At 33.5% G+C, this 19261-nt stretch overlaps 1 long non-coding RNA gene across 1 annotated transcript; it reads left to right on the forward strand.

Moving 5' to 3' along the window:
* Window positions 1-7664: 7664 nt before the first annotated feature.
* LOC112654037 (uncharacterized) lies at window positions 7665-10693 on the forward strand. Its single transcript, XR_003132665.1, has 2 exons — window positions 7665-7800; window positions 10317-10693. It is a non-coding gene; the product is annotated as an uncharacterized LOC112654037 (long non-coding RNA).
* The last annotated feature ends 8568 nt before the right edge of the window (window positions 10694-19261 follow it).

The following is a 19261-nucleotide window of genomic DNA, read 5'->3' on the forward strand; positions in this document are numbered from 1 at the left end:
GTATACATGCCAAATATTCACAACTGATAGCAATCATTAAAATTCCCACAATCTTTCACATGAAAAGTCATAGAAAATATAACAGTTTTGAGCAACATAAGACATGATATATCCTAAAATTCGTATTTGTGTCACAGAATATAAACATGCCAGATTAAGCTGGTTTAATATTTTTCATTCACTCAGTAAAGATGAACATTTACCACATTCTTAGTTCAAAGCAATGATGTTCATTCATTAAGCAGCAAAATCACTTCTTTCTGCAAAAATGTACTGAGCCAGAAACAACAGAAATGTGCATTTGTATTATGATGCACATAAACTTATTGACTTTGAAAGGATTAACTTGTGGATCAATAAGGGAGAAATTCATTACACCAATCAACTCCAAGTAACTAGAACTAAACAAGGTGCATCAGTCTAAGTTAAAATGGAATTTGCTTCAGGACTGCTACAGCCTAAAACAAATCATAAAATGAAATCAGCACATTGTACCAGGAAATTTTCATAAACAATCTGATAGACTCTAATACGTTAGGCTTGCATGTATACCAGCCTCTCTGGCTGTATGAAAAATGTTGCGATCAATAGATGCTGATGAGCAATATTTAAATGAATTTCTAAATGACTATAATAAAAAATTTAGTTGACTCAACCCCTGCTGTTCTGGGCTGTAAAGTTATGAGCTCTATTTACCTGAAAGCATGTATGCCTATTAGACTTGGCAGGAGTTTCTCAACATTGCTATTAAATAGAATATCTATTTAAAATGAACCAAGCATCAAGCTATATCAAGTCTGTTACTTCAGACTGGGATAAAGCAGCATGCTAACCTCATGTACATGATGCAGAGAGCAGAAGAGAATAAATCTTCGTGGCTTTTAACCTTCTTTGTGAGTAAAAATTTTTCATAAAATGTGGCTGGCATTGAAAGAATATAAGCAAGTTGGCTTTCACAGGTACTAACTATAAAATGCCTAAATAAAAAGTGACACAAGAGAAAGCAAGACAAATTAAAAGTATAGAGAAGCATTAAACAAACACATCTTTCAAAAAGCTTCCACACCTTTCTGGAGGCCAAGAAATATCTATAGAGCTTAATGAAGAAGGGAATGAAATCCGCAAGACATTAGTCTCATACTTATCATCAACAGAAATTACATCAGGGTAGGAAAAAAAATTTTAAATCATACGAAATACTGGGTGTTACACTAAATATTGGTGAATTGAATTTAAATAATTTTAAAAATAAATAAAAATAAAATGATATTAAATATGGCTAAAGAGAATTGTTTACAGTGAACTCAGATGAGTTAGGAGGGCTAGGATGCAAAAAAGTGATATATATTAAAGTGATTTGTAAACTCGATAGTATATGTTCACACTGAGCATGTGTCAGCTTTTTTTCCAAATAGACCAATAAACAGCAAGAGGAAACAAGAAATAAATAACTCTAAAGTTGAATTTTTTCTTTTACCTCCAGTAATAAAATATTAATTGTGAATGCTAGGAAATTGTGCAGTTTTTTTTTTTGTTTTTGTAGAAAAGGGATTAACAAAATTAAAATTCCAATTGATGTTTAAAAATCATATAATTAAAATATCAAAAACTGATATCAGATCAACAATCTGTCAGTTCTGAGTCCTATATTCTGCTTTGTGATGTGAAAAATATGATAAGACTCCTTTCCAAAATGGAAAGGAACTGGTAGGTGAAGGGAGAAGCATGGCTGAGCACCACTTCTGATGGTTCACTTGATGGCTATGGAGTAGCAGTCATTTCACTGTTTTACAAGGTTTACAGGGTTGGCCAGTTGCTCCATCCATATAGGAACTGACCAGTACTGGGAGAAGGTAGGCAGGAAATAGAATCATGGAGTCATAGAGAAGAAAAAGGTCAGGGCACTTAGCAATCTGGTGTCTCTCCAAGTGGCTGTATCCCTGTGCCAGTCACAGCTGCTGTCACACAACCCTGTCCGCATTCTGGGAGCAGCTCCCTCTACTTGCTCAGCAGGCCTGCCATGTGACACGGTACCCCTTTGTTGGTAGCCTCAGGATACAGTGTCATCCATAGTTTCTTGTCCATAGCTTTGCAAAGAGCCCCCTCATTAAAATATCTTAAAATATCTTAGTACAGGTGGCTGACTGTTTCTTTCTGGGGCCCTGACTGATAATTTAACAACCTTTGTTATCAAGGACTTTATGATCCTGAGAAAGCAGGAATCATTTCTATAAAACAATGGGAAAGCAATATAAGACTTCTTTAATGAAGTACTATATGTTGCAGCAGAGATGAAAGTTTTAAGAAGAGAGGTGTGAACCAAATAGGACAGCTTTAGGGAGGACTTCTTATGCTTAAAAGTCAAGATGGATTTCAAAAGAGGGAGAAAAGATTAAAAGGATGAATTCTAACCTAGGAGAAAAGTCATTGTAAAAAGAAAAAAAGACATCTAGTCCTTGAAGATAATCATAGATTAGAAGTGAGGGCAACCATATATCCAACCTAGACTGTCCAAGACATCCTCAGTTCATAGCTATTGTCTCAGTGAAATTCATTAATAGTAATAAATTATATGGTAATGCTTTTGAATGCATTATATAGTAGAAAGTCATTTTGAATTCCTGAACAAGGAATTACTATGATGAAAGAGGTATTTTACACAGATACATTTGGCAAAGGAATGCAATATAGACTTGATAAAGAAAGGAAAGTTCAGAGAATAATGGATTTTAAAGAGAAAAATCACTTGATTAAAATGATGACACTGTGAATGAAAGGAGAAATCTTAAGAAAAAATAAAGTGTTTTCATAAAATCTATTTTTTAAGATTGTATTTATTTATTCATGAGAGAGGTAGAGACATACACAGGGGGAGAGGCAGGCTCCCCCGCCATTGATTGCAAGACTCAATCCCGGGACCCCAGGATCACACCCTGAGCCAAAGGCAAACAAAATCTTATATGTATTCAAAATACAACTAACAGTTCTTTGTAAACTCAAGTCTATGCTGAATCTCACACAAAAACAAAGTCTTAGAACCTAAAGGAGTTAAATCTTTGTGTTTACTTTTTTTTAAAGATTTATTTATTTATTCAGGATAGACACAGAGACAGACTGGGAGACAGGGAGAAGCAGGCTCCATGCCGGGAGCCTGATGCGGGACTCAATCCCAGGACTCCAGGATCGTGCCCTAGGCCAAAGGGAGGCGCCAAACCGCTGAGCCACCCAGGGATCCCCAATCTTTGTGTTTATTAAGCAAGTTAGTTTATCCTCTTGCCTTGCCAGCATTCTCTTATCCTCTCACTTGTTCTCATTCCTACCTCATTTGGTCCCTCTGACAGAGTCTCAGAGAATCCTGTCCTTCTTCAGCCTCTACTTTGCTCCAATCTCAGCATCCTTTAGATCAAGCTTGCTCTGAAAATGGTAAAATTTTTAGCTTGGTTTACTGAAGTTCTCACATCAGAAAGATGTGGTGTCTTTAGGATGCATTGTTACTACAGTGATGTGTGTACACGGCAATAAAATAATCAGAATTTATGTGTAGAAGCGTATTTTGGCTACATATTCCCCCTTCATCCCAACCCACCTTGCAGAGTTAACCTCTTCTGTTCTTGGTTTTAATTCCTCATGTGATTAAATCATTGTTTGACTTTAAATAATATGTTTATGCCATTCTTATTTTATTAATTTCCTATATAGCAACTAATAAACCCCTACTACGAAATATAAGGATTGAACATACTTGTAACTCTTCCTCACCTTATCCTCATCTTATCCTGAAATGTTTTGTAGACAAATTACTAGCTTTATTTTTTTTATTAGGTAACTTGGTAAGTTTAATAAAGCATGTACCCTTTTTTTAAATTCCAGTGTCATTTGACTCCTTGCTGTGTAAAATGAGAATGTGGACACCTGGGTGGCTCAGTCAGGTGGGCTTCTGCCTTCGGCCCAGGCTGTGATCCCGTGGTCCTGCAATCAAGCCCCACATCAGGCTCTCTGTTCAGAAGGGAGCCTGCTTCTCCCTCTCCCTCTACCTGCTACTCCTCCAGCTTGTGCGTTCGTGCTCTCTCTATATATATCAAATAAATAAATAAGTAAAATCTTTAAAAAATAAATAAATAAAATAAGATAAAATAAAATAAGGATGTTAGTATCTTCCTTCCCCACATTTTCCCTTTATTTCCTCCTTCTGAAAATTATACTTTTAGTTTCGACTTTAACATTGCCCATGTTGTTCGTACTTAAACGAAATTTTAAACCATGACAGACTTTGATCATGCTTTGACTGTAGTTTGATTATAAAATTCTAAAACCAATAAACTATATTTAACATTAGCTTTCTCACTATAAGGCCACATGGTATGTGAACATTGTATTTTCTTCTTATGTGAAATATCAGGCTTCTTGGCACCTTGAAGGAGATGCTTCTAACGTCAATGACAAATTTTCTTTCTTGCACTCCTCCAAGTGATTAAAATCATTTCACATTTAGTTTATTTTGAACCACAAATTTATTTCAGGGGTAGAATGTTTTACTGTGATTTATTATTTTTCTCATGCAAAAATTAAATGTTTTTAGCATATTCTCTAGATTACTCACATTTCATCCACCATTTCTTACATGGCAACCCATATTTCCCTGAATACAGCCCTCCTCTAGCATGTATATATTTGCCATTAAAAACTCAGGAAATTACAGCATAAAACTTTGACTTCGGTCAATTCCATCATGTTTCTCTGCCTAAACCACTATCTCCCTTTTCAATTCCTACACATGTAGGGAATACTATAAACATGATGATTAAGGGTGATTTAAAAGATATAGTCCCACTTGCAGTTATGATAGAGCAGCTTATAGTCAACCAACTAAATCTCCTGCCAACAAAACCCATAATGGTATGGAAATACTGAAATTACAGCTGGTCACAGACACTGGAGATCAACCAGGGCTTCCAGAATTTTAGCATCCAAGACCTTGTCTGTTGACATTCTAATAATATGATGGGAGCCATAAAACAATGAAGATCTTTAACATGCTGAAAGATGTTAAAATCTTATACACCATGAAAAGTATCCATCAACAATGAAAATTAAGACATTTTCTGACAAAAGTGAGAGAATTTTTCATTAGCAAACACCAAAAGACAAGTAACTGGACCTAATTTAAATGCAATCTATAACTACTGAATACATATTCATCCCAAATCATGAACATTTACCAAAATTGACTGTGTGCTGCACCAGAAAGCATGACTCAACACATTTTAAAGTATTAGTATCACTCAGAGAAATTGCCTTTAATTTTAAAAAGACATATTTTAAAAACCAGGAAGCTTTCCAAATATTTGGAAATAAAGAAACACACTTCCAAAAAATCTTTGGGTCAAGAAGAAATCTTAATGGAAATTCCAAAACATTTTGAGTGCACAATAATGAAAAAACACATGACAGCAAAATTGGGGGGATGCAACTAAAATCACGCTTACAGGAAAATGCATGGCCTCAATGCACACCAGAGGGGAATAAAGGCAGACAACCGATGACATAAGTGTCCATAGCACTTGTAAACGGCAGAATGGGGATTCAAACTCTTGCAGTTTGGCTTTAGGGTATGAGCTTTTAATTTCTTCACTGCCACATTTATTTAAGTATCTCCCAAGCTAACAAGAAATCATTTTGAAACCAACAACTACTTCTAGATACCTCCTCTCTCATCTTACCTTCTCAGAAAAGTTCTTGAAACAAGTGTCTATACTTGGCTTTCTTCGATTTTTATCCCCTAGTCACTCTTTAATCCATGATTTTTTTTTTTTTTACTGTTTGCTTGCCCTGCCGACCCCACTGAAACCGCTCTTACTGTTATCAATCTATTTGCCAAATCTCAACCTTTTTTTTATTTTTTACATACCTATTTTCAAAGAGAATATTTGTGTTATGTTTTATTTCTTAAAATTCACTTCCCTACTTACCTACTATCATAACCTCTCAGAGATATCAAAATGTTTCCTTCTTACAGAAAAGTCCAAAGGATTACCCTAAAACATATCTCCAACACATCTGTAGCTGCCTTAAGCTCTGGGGAAGTAGAATGATCACAGTACTCAAACTTAGAGCTTTATTATCCATTGACTATTACAACTTTGGTATGACTGTAATGTGAAACTGGTGAAAGGAAAATGTGATTAATGATATTTTCAATTTAACTGTGGATTAATGTTCCAAGGGAATTGGTTAAATGTTTAGGGCCAGGGAACTGGAGTGTGTGAAAAATGGAAAGAGGAGTATTTATATATTAGCAAAAACCAAAAAGTTCTCTATTGGGCACAAATTGCTGGTCTGAATACCAGTGCTAGATCTGGTGGTTAACCTAAAATGGTTAACATACATATATGAGGGCTCCACAAGCAGAGATTTTATTTCAAAGTATGTGGGGTAGAAGAAAGATTGTACTTTTTTAAATCTTTCCAAATAATTATGACTTGCTATATATTTTAAAGTAAACAGATTACAGTAACATTTCCCAGACCACTGGAAGTTATTGCCAAGTACTATTTTTTTAAAAAGTATTGTTATCTTGTTAAAAAATAGTATTTTTAATGTTAACTATTTTTATAGTAGGCTTTACTTCCCTCCCCTAACAATTAAAGATTAAAATCACTTTTTTTATTGGAAAAGGTTTTGAATTTGAAAAGTTTAGATATTACTTTCTATAACACTTCAAAGATTGTGGAAATGTGTTCATTTTTATTAGAACCTTCAATTTGTCCATGTCACAGATAAGACCTTTTGCCCCCATTATATTTTCAAAAAAATATATATTTTCAAAGAAGAAAATAGTAGCAATCTAGATGTTATTACTTCTGAGAGAAATTACAAGAATACCATGAAATATACATTAAGAAACTGAAAATCCACTAGTCATGTTTTGAAATTTTAAAAAATATTTTGTTCATTTTTCAAAAGTTTATCTCAGCAAGACTTATAATCTAATTAAGAGACTTTATTTCAGAAGCAATTTAATAAAAGATTACTATGCAATGATTAAAATTTGTGTGGTCACAAATTGTTGCATATTTATATATTAAGTCAGAGGTGTATAAAACTTAAGCAGCAAATGTCACTCTCTTACTAGCAATTTATTATCTAGAAATATATATAAAGATTTATTGAATTCTACAAACCTAAATATCATCTTTAAATTATGAAGCACAATGTTTGCTCTTTTAAAATAAGTAGTATTCCTAACACTGAATGTACTAATTTAGACAAACATAAAACTTGATGAGTTGATATGCCTTCAATGATCATGACTGTAACAGGTAACTTCATATGCACAATATCAACATTTGGAAGGATGCTCAGATATAATGTATAATCAATAAGAAAAGAAGTTTAGGTTATTAGAGGATTGTAGTATTAAGTTAGAAGACTGTGAATATACACTATATACGTGATATTGATACAGTTCAACATTGCTTTGTTCTTCCCATTAAATAGTTACTATTCAGTTTTAGTTCCCCCAAGACTGAGTAGATGAGAGGAGGAATGCAAGCTTTTTGGCATTGAATCCCAGGAAGCACAGTGAAAAAGTGAGGGAATGAGAGACGGAAGGGAAGAAATCCAATGAGGGGTGTGTTGAAGAACAGTTACCATGGAAACCAAGCCGCAGTGTACCCTCAGAGACGATGTAGAACACGCCACAGAATTGTGCCACCGAAGGGAGAACATGAGATATTTATCCATGAACTGCTATTCACTTCTACCTCCCCGGGCTTCCAACCTACCCAATGCCAAGGCTGGGTATGTTTCTTAGGTAAAAAAAATGCCTTTAGGTAGAAAGATTCCGGAAGACTTAGGAATGTTTAAAAATTGTCTGTAGGTGACTTGGTGGCTGGATACAGATTTGAGCAGGGAAATACCAGTGACAGCCCCAGTCATCATTTTCTTGGTACTATGGTCCATCTCAGCTGGGCAACCAGTAGCCCATCTTCTTTAAGGCCTCTACTTCCCTTATGATGTGATTCATATCCTCTTTTTCTCATTCCCCAGTGTACTCAAAGGGCTAAGAAAATTATTTAGGCATTCTAACATGCATTGTTTTTATCTGAGATTCTCTTGTTAATTCTAAGTGGTTTTATGCTCATGTTTAACTATTATTCACTACAAGGTATATAGCAAATGAGAAAATATGAGTGTACGTATTAATATAAGAGTGTCAAAGTCAGAAATAATCATCTCTATCTTACCTAAACTTCCCTAGCCAATCCTTGGGAATCTTTCTGCAAACACACAGTCACTGTGTTGGAATCTACCTTCAAGAACTTATTCTTTTACCTGCCTTAGCCCAGATCCTTCATTTTATCCACATGTATCTGTCAACCAATACCCAGGTCTTCAGCATGTAACTGGTGTGAAGGTTGATCATTAGTATTGGTACTCTGGTATTTCAGAGTACTGTCCTCTACTTACTGGTTCCTATCAGACTTCTCTACCTCTTGGAATTCAGACTTTTATCGTCTTGACCACAACTGTCACTGTGACTTTCATCTCTCACTTATCTACCTGGACTTTTAGCCTCCTGATTCTCCCTAACCTTGGTAATTATATGATCCTCAACTCTTACTTTGCCTATCTAGTATCCATTTTCTGAAAAGTATTCCAACACATTGGCTAGTGCTGATTTCCACGTCTTAATCATGGCCTCATTTGCAGCCATGGAACTATTATCTTTTAATTCAATCAACAAGTATTTGTTGAGTACTTATTATGTACCATACTGGTGATGGAGTTGAGGAGCAACAGTGAATAACAGACCAACTGCTAGCTCTCTCAATATCACAGGACGAATGGCCAGAGCAAATACCCTGTTAAAACATGTTTACAACAAACACCTAGCTTGAATCATAGCTTTGGTTAAAACTATTTCCTGAAGCAAATGGTGGGTATTTGTCATTTCTAATAGCTGAGTAATATTCCATTGTATACATAAACCACATCTTCTTTATCCATTCATCTTTCGTTGGACACCGAGGCTCCTTCCACAGTTTGGCTATCGTGGCCATTGCTGCTATAAACATCGGGGTGCAGGTGTCCCGGCGTTTCATTGCATTTGTATCTTTGGGGTAAATCCCCAACAGTGCAATTGCTGGGTCGTAGGGCAGGTATATTTTGAACTGTTTGAGGAACTTCCACACAGTTTTCCAGAGTATTATGCTGAGTGAAGTAAGCCAGTCGGAGAAGGACAAACATTATATGTTCTCATTCATTTGGGGGATATAAATAATAGTGAAAGGGAATATAAGGGAAGGGGGAAGAAATGTGTGGGAAATATCAGAAAGGGAGACAGAACGTAAAGACTGCTAACTCTGGGAAATGAACTAGGGGTGGTGGAAGGGGAGGAGGGCGGGGGGTGGGAGTGAATGGGTGACAGGCACTGGGGGTTATTCTGTATGTTAGTAAATTGAACACCAATAAAAAATAAATTAAAAAAAAAACTATTTCCTGAGAACCACACAAAAAAAATGGCCACAACTAGGCAACAAATATACACCGCTTAACACTGGGTAAAACAATTAGAAAATAATATGCAAGACTTGAAATGCAAGCTTTCTGTACCTAGAGTCTAAAAATATTTAATTTTCAGATTATTCCAAAAGCAGCTTTTCCAAACATCTTTTTGAAGCAAACAAAAAGAAAAATATTCGACCTATATGTGATCAACAACTTTTTAAAACCATGATTAAATGCCTTACATTGTGTCCAGCTGTTTTTTAAGTCAGAAATGGGGTGATTTATTTGTTCATCCATTTGCTCATTCAAAATGTATATTTTGAATGTCTGTTACATATCAGAACAGAATATAGATCCTTCCAAGTACAAGGATCCAGATTAAATAAGTAAGCAAATAATGTGTAATGATATATATGAAGTAACCTGTGTGCACTGATACAGAAAAAAGGGTTGGGGTAGAGGGAAGTTATTTAGATAAAATGAACAGAGAATGCCTCCCTGAATCATTGAACATCAAGAGTGAGACTTTTTTAGCTACTCAAAATTCAAACATAAGTATAGTGTGTGTGAAATATTCTCATATGCCTTAATACCAATTATAATACATCTGCCCTTTATTTCTCACTGTCTCTCACAAAATTCACCTTTGTTCAGAAAATGTGACTAAAATTCTCAAAGTTAAAAACAAGAGAAAGTTTGAATGGGTGTGAAACCAGGACTTAGAATATAATCGCTCTTTCAACATTAATTATACTGTACATTTTGAGAAGCTATAATCAGGAATTGAAAGCTGCTTTTTGTCTTAGGTTCAAAATCATGAAGCAACAATTTCACACAGTGAATGCATCTTTGTAAGAAATTCTGAAACAGAAAACAATGACCTGGTAACGATTTCCTACAGGAAAATTAGTCCAGACAAGAACTACTGCCTATCTTCTCTTTTTGGGTTTATTTTGTTGATACTTTTCTGGGGGGCATGGCAGGTTAGAGGACACATAGAGGAAAGTGCAATAATAGAAGTATTCAGCATAAATAAATTTTAAAGGAACTTTCAAGAAATCAAATATGGCAGTTTTACACAATGGACTTAAAGTGGAAGAACAAACAAGAATTGTTGGCCAAGACAATTTCAAAAAAATCATTGTTTTTATCCACTAAATAATAAACAATCAATTACTATCTTTCTGTAAGCCTTATTTATAGAAATAAGTGCAGATGTTGTTATTGCTTGGTATCAACATAGTATAATGGGTTTTTTTCAGTAATTCTTTTCAAGTATCATTTGGTTTCCTTTCCCTACTTCCTGGTGCTTAGTGGAAACACAGACACAAAATTCAAAGATGTTATCTTTTTCATGTTTATTTCACAGCATTCAACAAAAATATTTGATTCACAATAGAAGCTCAGTAATGAATAAATAATTGAATGAATGAATGAATGAGAATATTAAAATGTCGATCATTTAAAAAAATAATGTTGAGCACCTACTATGGGATCAACTAGCAAATATTTAACTGTAGTGACACAAATTAAGATGAAATTATCACAGAAAATTAAGTCCATAGTAAATAATTATATTTCACTTAAACAAGCTGTACAGAATAGTATGCTTTTCCAACAAATGACTATTACTATTGTGTTACTTTAAGAAAATCTTCACTAACCCAATATTTCAGACAGATGTTAGTTTCAGGAAACTTCCTTTTGTTTTTCAGTATGCATTCAAAAACTAGCAAACTTAGGTAGTGTCACTGATATGATCCTCTAGTTTATTCCCAATTCTAGTAATATCTTAAATGAACAGAGATTTTATTTCTTATTCAAGGAAATAATACTTTACAAATCTTTTACCAAGAACAAATAATTCTGGTTAATTCATTCCCCTGTTTCTTTTTATTTTTTTTTATTTTTTTATTTTTTGGAAAGCCAATGGTTCTAATTGCATAACTATAAAATAAGGATCTCACTTTGCTACAAAGCCCCCATAGTGACTCTGGAAATAATCCTAAACAAAAGAGTGCAAAATGTGATGAAAAGTGGCAGCCTACTGGTAGAGAAAACATCATTTTGATGCTCAGATGGCTTTCATGTACACATACACATGTGTATACTACATACCCTGATTATTAAGAATCTTTGTTTTTAAAAAATATACATTACTAAAGTTACATATTTTAAAGCCAAGCTTTTCCTTAAATTTATAAGCCTAACTTACAAACTCATGATTGTCTAGCAGATTTTAGTGATCCATTTTAAGGAGGTATTCAATTAATATGTGTTCCTATTTACAAACTTAACCTCATTAGTCACCTAAACTGAACTCATAAACATACATTATTATACCTTAAGTACTTTAGTTCTCTGCCTGAATAAATTTTTAATAATAAATTTTCTCAGGTTTATAAGGCAATTCTTTAAATTACTATAGAGTTAACCTTATATTCTCCTAAATTTTCTGATACTATTTATAATTGGTAAGATTTCAATGTGAAGTCACAACCTTAAATCAATTATTCAATGGTACATTTTAAATTGGATGTGCAAGACTGACTTGCTAGTCTAAAAGGCCAAAATCTCTTAAATATTTCAAGTAACTAAAGTACCAAATATGCTCATATTTCTCAACACTCAAAAAGCTTTCAATACTATAGGTCTTATTTTCTTGAAAATTTCTCTATTTAACTGTAAGTCTTTCCATGGTTAGAAGATGCAATATTAGGTTGGACAGTGGCCCCCAAAGATGTCAATATCCCAATCTCTGGACCTGATAAATATCACACATTTCCTACGTGGAAAAGTGACTTTGCGGGTGTAATTAAATTAAGGCTCTGAGATAGGGAGATTATCCTGGACAATTCAGGTAGACCCACTGTAATCACAAGGGTCATTATAAGAATAAAGTAGGAAAGTCAGAGAGGGAGCAGTGATTATGGACATAGTGGCTAAGAGAGACTAGATGACTAGATCTGAACATGGAAGAGGACCATGGAAGAATGCTGGCAGCTTCTAGAATCTGGAAAAGATAAGGAAACAGATTCTCTTCTAGACTTCCAAAAGGAATCCAATCCTGCCAGCACCTTGATTTTAGCCTAGTGAAACACATTTTTCACTTCTGACCTCTAGGACTGTAAAACAATACTTTTTAATTCTAAACAACCAAGTTTACGGAAATTTGTCACAGCATTAGTAGGAAACTCATACAGATGCTTACCCACTAGAGAAACATTTGTGCTATTTCAAACAATCTGAAGACTTACCTTCCTAATTGTTGACATTGCATCTTCCCCAGAGAGTTGGGCTACTTTGCTGATTTCCTTCCTTTTATGAAAATGATGACACATACTGAATCCTTCTTATAGTTCATAAATGGACCTAAGTTATTAAAAAAAGGGGGGGGAAGAGGTTATTTACCTCATATTCCTTAGAGTCATCACACAATGAAGTTAACCTACATATCCATACAGGTTTATAAAATCTACCAAGTTGCTGCATCAGCTGATTTTATATTGTGTTATTTCATTCATATTTAAATATCTACCACTCTAAATGTAAAGACTTTCAAATTTTATGTAATGTTATGGGTTTTTTTTTATTACCTATCTGATCAAACAACAAAATCTACAAATGATAAAATAACATCTAGTTAAATCATTCATGATTTTATCTGATTCTATGCCCACAGAATAATAAAACGTGGAGAAAGGGGCAGTACTAGGAGTTACTGAATACTTTATACTCAAAAGATATTCTGTTGAACATTTGGGCTGTTTTCAGCTTTTGGCTACTGTTGATTGAATTACTATAAATATTTGTCTACAAGCATTTGTGTAGACATAGGTTTTTGTTATTAACACCTAGGAGAAAAATTTTAGGATCACATGGTAAGAGTATGTTTAATTTTATAAGAAAAAACTGCAAACTTTTCCAAAGTCACTGTATAATTTTAACTTAACTTTATCCACTCTAGTAGACACATAATAGTATTTCATTGTGGATTTAATTTGCATCTCTCTGTTGAGTCTGATGTTAAGCATCCCTTCATATGCTTGACAATATGTGCCTTCATTAATTGTCCTTTTTAATCTTTTGCTCATTTTTAGTCAGGAGTTGTAAGAGCTTTTTGTATATTCTGGATATAAGTCTTTTGCCAGATATATATACCGCAAATATTTTCTCTGTGATTGCCTTTCCATTTTCTCAATGGTAACTTTTGAAGAGCAAGGGTTTTTAATTTTATGAAGTTCAACTTTTGAATGATTTTCTTAATAGTATTTTTTTTCCATCCTAGGAAATCTTTGGGTCATACAGGTTACAAAGATTTTCTTCTTTATTCTAGATGTTTTCTAGTTTCTTCTAGATGTTTATCTTTCTGTCCATTTCGAGCTAATTTTTGTAAGCAATATTAGGTAAGGGTCAAAGTCAAGGCCTATATGTGGTATAAGTTACCTGGAGAATATTTTTGTCACAACTCATAAATTGTACAATAGAAATCAATGCAATTTAATATAAATTATCCCTCAACAAAGTTGTTTCAAAAAATATCTTAAAGTATCTAGCAAATATTGGGAGCTGCGAGTAAAATAAAGATCAATAAAAGAACAAAAATTTCTTAAAGAAATCTTAACAATATTGTATTACATATTTGAAAGCTGCTAAGAGAGTAGATATTAAAGGTTCTCATCACAAGAAAAAAATTTTGAACTACATATGTTGGTGGATGTTAACTAAACTTATTGTGGTAACCATTTCACAAATGTACATATATCATATCATAATATACATCTAAAACTAACACAACAAAACATGTCAATTATATCTCAATAAAAAAGAAAAATACAATAGTAAAAAATAGAAATGTACACACACACAAAAAAAATCAACATGCACATTTGTCAAAAGACATACTGGCCTAAACTCCAAAGTATTTTGGTTAATTGGTATTTTTCTTATGGAATATATTGCATAAAGTAAGTAATACAGAAGAACCATAATTGATTTTTTATTATCTACTTTGTAATTTATGCATTCTAATTTTTATTTTACTCATCATCCACCACATTTCTACATCATCTCCCAACTGTCAATCAGTTATACATCTTAGGGAATAATAGCATACCGTTAGCATAAGTAAAACATTAATAAAATATGCATTCCAGTGCCTCAATAATATATTTGGGAATTATTTGCTAATCTTTTATTATTACATATAACTGGGAATTTATTTTCCCTGACTACAGTCAACTCTTAAACACCTCAGGATGTTAGGAGCATCAATCGCAACAAAGTAAAAAATCCATGTATAAATTTTGACTCCCCCAAAACTTAACTACTAATAGCCTACTGTTGACCAAAAGCTGTACTGATAACATAAATAGTCAATTAACACATATTTGTATGTTGTATACATTATATAGTATATTCTTACAATAAAGTAAGCCAAAGAAGAGAAAATGTTATTAAGGAAAACATAAGGAAGAAAAAATGCATTTATAGTACTATATTTATTTTTTTAAATACTCATATATAAATGGACTTGCTCAGCTCAAACCCATGTTATTCCAAGGTCAATCATAATGTTATATTCTCTATCTTATTAATACTATTATATTTTAGTAATGAACAATGGCTATACATTTCAGTTTTTATGTCTCATTTGGATATATTATATTATCTAATCATTTCCCATCATTTTGAAATACATTAAAATACAGAAAGCTATAAAAGACAATATAAAAAGTATTTCTCTGGTTCCTACCAAAAAAGAACAAACTATTGTTCAATAAATATTTAAAAAATAATTTAAAAAATAATAATAATAAAAAATTATTGTTCAATAATTTGTTCAATAAATTGTTCCACCATTTATTTCATCCATGCTTCAGATAAAATAAGTAAACTTTCACATAAGTTTACTTATTTCACATTATTACTTATTTCACATTATTCCAGGATAATTTTCTTCTCTCTCACCTACCACAGAAGAAATCATTATTATGTAACTGGTGTTAATCCAGCCTATCCATGTTTTCAGAGAGAGAGAGAAAGGTAACACACACACACAGACAATTCACTCACTCATTCAAGAGTTGTGGTAATATTTTGTGCGTATTTTTTAACTTCTGTAAATAGGATCCTACTCTATATGACACAAAGTCACTTTTTTCACTTAAAACATTTTATAGAATTACTAAAGTTGTTAAAGGTAGAGCTAGCTCATTTATTTTTAACTGTTATATAATAGTCCATTGTGTGAATATATCATAATTTATTTTTCCATTTCACCACTAATGGACATATATACTGCTATTATAAAATAACATTGAAATGAGCAACTTTTATACTTCTTGTGCACATACATGGGAAGAATTTTCTTATAGATAGCACTAATAGTGACTTTCCACAATGATGGCAATGCCCTGTGCTATGGCTACAGAGCACTGGAAATGTGTCTGATGTGACTAGGGAACTGAATTTTTCACTTTATTTAATTCTAATTAATTTAAATGTAAATTTACATAGCTACATGTGACTTAAGGCATCTTATTGGACAATATAGGTCTAGTGCATAGACTCAGAAGTGGAATCACTAGGCCCTATGGTATATCCATTTACAAAAATTTGATTTTTGCCCTCTAAAGTGATTACACCAATTTACACTTCTATCAACAGGGTTATTACTTCCCCACATCCTGGTCAATATTTGTACTTAGACATTTCCTTTTATGCCAATCTAAAAAATTAAAAGTTATATCTCATTTTTGCTTTAATTTACATTAACCCAATTAATAGTGTAGATGGAAATGTCGCATAATTTTTATTGACCATTTGGGTTTTTTCCTCTCTGAATTGTCTGCATATCTGCATCCTTTCTCCAATAGGTAATATAGGTAATATTTTTTTTCCTTATTAATCTGTAAAAGCCTTTCTAATTCTTATTCATTCCTATTCCCTCCTTGACAACTCTGTCCAAAGAAATCTCATGGACTTAAAGAAATTTTCATCACTCTTGAACCACTTTTTATTCAGCATAGAACTGAGTATATACTAATGCTGACAAGTATCCCAATCTCACAGAACATCCAACATGAAGATTTGGCACCTTATCTTCCAATGTGGAATATACAGTATCTGTTCTGTTCTTGGTCGTGGGGTCTCAGAGAACTAACGAAACAGAAAAAGTTCCAATTTTATATATTATTTGCATTTCCATGGACATTTGACATTTACACTTCCATGGACATGCTCTTTAGATCTGCTTTCAGATGAGTGTATTTATAGGATATTTCTCAGAAATGCTGGATAAATTTGGGAATTCAACATATTAATAAGCAAAACTTCATAGATCTATAAATAAGAAATACATAAATAAAAATATATACAATGACATTTTGAATAATATCATTGCACTTAATCTATTTGATATCACAATCTCACTGGGATGGTCTTTTGGCCTCATAAAGAACAACGACAACAGCATGCACAAATTCTTATCTTCAGAAATATAATGCAAACCAAACTGCAGGAGCAACAATATGCTCCTTTACAATCAGTTACACAGAGAAATGTGTATCAGAGCAGTAACTTCAACAACCATATGTTACATTATGGGAAATTTTATTATTCAGAAATACATTTTCCATTTTGGGGGGAGGAAGTCACAATAGGAATTTCAATTTATAGCCACTGAAGATCACTCCTATATGGAATCAATGTCCAAAAAAGTGAAGTAATGACTGAGAATATGTAGGAGATAAGATAGGCAGGCCTATAGCAATTGGGGAAGGAATTCAATTTTTCCAACAAATCTTTGGGAGACAAAGCTGAATAAAATGTAGTGCTCTTCAGTAGTGACTGAGGATAAGGCCTGAGCTCATGGGACTGGCACAGGCACAATCAGGACTATCAAACTATGGATGCCAGGGGAAATTTCTCAAAAACAAGTTATCCAAAACATTTTCTAACCTCAAGATCCAGGGCTTTCTGGATCTCTGTGGACATGAGAGTCTAGAGAATGGGATCTAACAGGCAGGATATAGGAGGTAGAAAGCAAAGGTTCTGCTTTATCAAATTAGACAGGTATTTTATTTAATTTTATTATTTTTGACAGGTATTTTAAACTTCAAATGAAGTATCAAAGATGTTTTAAGCCCCTAGATGTATTTTTTTAATTTCAAGTAGCAAGTGAATTTATGAAATGTTCTTTGAATTTAGAGAAAAGAGAAATTCCACAAACTTTTTAGCTTTGGGAATTTTTTTTTAAAATCCATTCCTTTTGACTAGTGTGCAAAACTGATTTATTATATTCAGGTGAAAATACATTAAGCCCCTCCCATCCAGAGTCACCAAAACATTATTTTTTTTTTCAATTATCTCCATTACTTAAATACAAATTTTTCTAGCTTGGTGCCCTTCCAAAAAATGCCAAAGGACTTGCTTTTCTGGTCTTGTCCAAGGATTTTGTAATTGAGTCTCCTGGTATCAAACCCACCCATCCACCTCCTCCCAACCCCCCCCCACCCCAACGCCTCACCATTGTAAATATCAGCAACCCTGCAGCTGACTAAAAATTACCAAACATCAATTTGTGGCCAACTGCCTACTTAGCGGACAGCATCCCAAGTGATGGGGAAAAAAAAGAAACATTATATTTAGTTGATTCAATAGTATCAACTCCTTGCTCACAATAAATCAATTCTATAATTTCCTTCTTATCCTCTAAATAGTTCTATGCTCTCCTGATTCTACAAGATACTTTCATAAAATATTTTTAAACCCCATTTAAGTTTCTTTGCCATCACATAAAGATGAAATGGAAAGAGTAAAACTTCTCAGCTTCTAGACAAACCCAACCACTACCACTACGTTGTTATCTTTAATAAGATATGCATTTTAAATCATTCTGTTTTTCCTTCCAAATTCCCCTCATCTGGGACAACTATTATTGACAATTTATTTTATATCCTTCTTGATATTTCAGTATATTTAAATATTTTAAACCTATGTAATCATATTACACATAACTCTTCTGTGACTTTTTTTACTCAATATACATCAGGCAGTTTTTCAATTCAGGACATCTAAATAGGTTTAGCATATTTGTTCAGCAGTTGCATATTTCACTTCTTTTCCTAACAGCCACTTAAAGCTGTATCTAGGAGGGTATAAGAAAAGAAAAAAAAATAATAAATAAATGGGAGCACCTGGGTGGCTCAGGTGGTTAAGTGTCTGCCTTTGGCTCAGGTCATGATCCCAGGGTCCTGGGATCAAGCCCCCCCACCCAGCTCCCTGCTCAGCGGAGACTCTGCTTCTCCCTCTGTCCCTTCCTCTGGTTGTGCACTCGCTCTCTCTTGCTCTCTCTCTGTCTCTCAAATAAATAAAATATTTAAAAAAATAGAAAAGAAAAAATGTTCACAGGCCCTAATCTGCATAAAAATTATACATGCATGCAGGTAATAAAAAGCATATATATGTACACTCTGCTGCTGTCAGCTAACAATGTAGTATTTCAGGTGGACACTCAGGATCTACAGAATGCCCAAAGGATATACATTACTAAATAGAGAGATGAAGTGCTGAACTGGATATGGCCTTCCTCTTATTCAAAGGATGCAATGTTTTGTCTGCCAAGAATCTGACATTTTGCTTAAGGGTAAAATGAGAAAATATTTAAGTAGGCATTAAAGGAAAGCAAAGAAACTTGAGTAATAGCAAAATACCAGCAAGAGGACCACACAAATTAGTCCTAGGCCTC

Source organism: Canis lupus, chromosome 3 (assembly GCF_003254725.2).
Source record: "Canis lupus dingo isolate Sandy chromosome 3, ASM325472v2, whole genome shotgun sequence".
NCBI classification, from domain to species: Eukaryota; Metazoa; Chordata; class Mammalia; order Carnivora; family Canidae; genus Canis; species Canis lupus.